The 1,599-nt window shown below is 38.3% G+C and overlaps 1 non-coding gene across 1 annotated transcript; it reads left to right on the forward strand.

Annotated features, from left to right (window-relative positions):
- The first annotated feature begins 1,129 nt into the window (after positions 1 to 1,129).
- On the forward strand, positions 1,130 to 1,236 carry LOC136462008 (small nucleolar RNA R71). Its single transcript, XR_010760538.1, has one exon. It is a non-coding gene; the product is annotated as a small nucleolar RNA R71 (small nucleolar RNA).
- Positions 1,237 to 1,599: the final 363 nt, after the last annotated feature.

Below are 1,599 nucleotides of genomic sequence, written 5' to 3' on the forward strand. Positions count from 1 at the left end.
AAAAAACATGAAACTGAAGCCAAACTAGAAGCCAAAGCCATAAAAATGTGATTGCCCATGCAGACCTAAGGAAGCATAGTGTTGATGACCAAAGTTGAGTTAGAAGTTTTTTGAAAAAAAATATTGTAGAGAAGATTGGTAGAGCAAAAAGAACTTGCCTAGAAGATAGTACTGTCACTCTTGAGGTAACATGAACTGAAAGGTTTAGGCTTCCATATTTTGTAGACATTTTTCCAATATTTCCATTATCTTGCTTTAAAAATAAAGTAGCAACCAAAATAATAACATAAAAGTGAGGAAATAGAAACCTAAATAAATTTTAATGAATGCAAATACCTAAAGTCCATTCCTATCCAAATGAGAGGCTTTTTACCCCCAAAGTCTCCCAACAAGGATATACACCTTTTGTACACCTCAGACTCAACAAGATCATGTGAAACACTACTTTGGGATAGATGTCTTTAACAGAAGACCACCCCATTCTTTGTCAACATGGAAGTCACAATTTGTGCTCCTTGAGGAGCTTCCAAACTTTTGAACTTTTAGAATCATCTTTTGCTTCAAAGTTTTTAGTAGTCAAGTGTCCAATTTCCTACTGTATTTTAATGACTAGTAGTCTAGCATTTCCATCCAATCCAAATCCTCCTCTTGGTTCTGTGCTCATCGACATTAAGAACATAATAGGAGGCCACACCATCCCATGAGGTACATGATGTTCATATGATGTGTTTTTCGTTTGGGGGGAGAAGAAGACATTGTGTATGAGCCGCATGTAGACGCAAAGATGCATATCATTGGCCAACAAAATTGGCCTATGTAGCTTGCCTTGGATTAGAAGTTTTTGAGAAAAAAATGATGTATCCTTATCACAGTGTTGCCTTTTTTTGTTGTGCCCTTTTAAAAAAGAAATGTTTACTTTTTGGTAATATTTTCAAACTTAGATCTCCTTTAGTAGAGCTCTTGGTGGTGCTTCTTGACCTACTAAATCAAAAGCCCTATCAATCATGCACTCATGAGAATGGCTTATGAAGCCATAATCAAACAAAAAACTCCAGCAATAGCATCCATATTCTCATGGGTACTATTGATCAACCCGTGGTAGAAAGTCTGCATGAGTAGCCAATTCTCCATCCCATGATGAGGACATTCCGCAATGTAATCTTAAAAGTGTTCCCATGCCTTAGGGATGGATTCATCATGTTGTTGTTGAAAGCTTGAAATTCACCCATGCAGAGCAATGGTCTTGCTTGTGGGAAAGAACTTTGCTAGGAAGGCAGTGGAGCAGTTATGCTATGTAGTATTTTTATCTTTGTTGGCATAGAACCATTGCTTTGCCTTCCCTAAGAGTGAGAATGGGAAGAGGCAAAGTAATATGGCATCTTAGGTTACTCCTTTGATGGTGAAAGTGCTACAGATCTCCAGGAAGTGTTGGAGATGTGCACTCGCATCTTCATGTGCCTTTTCACAAAACTGGCTTGTTGCACCATGTTGATGAGGGCTGGCTTGAGCTCAAATCCATTATCTCCAACATTGACTGCTGGTCTAGTACGGATGTTGGTCTAGTACCGATGTTGGCCATAGCTTCAAATTTAGGTATTA

This window comes from Miscanthus floridulus, chromosome 6 (assembly GCF_019320115.1).
Source record: "Miscanthus floridulus cultivar M001 chromosome 6, ASM1932011v1, whole genome shotgun sequence".
In the NCBI taxonomy this organism is placed as follows: domain Eukaryota; kingdom Viridiplantae; phylum Streptophyta; class Magnoliopsida; order Poales; family Poaceae; genus Miscanthus; species Miscanthus floridulus.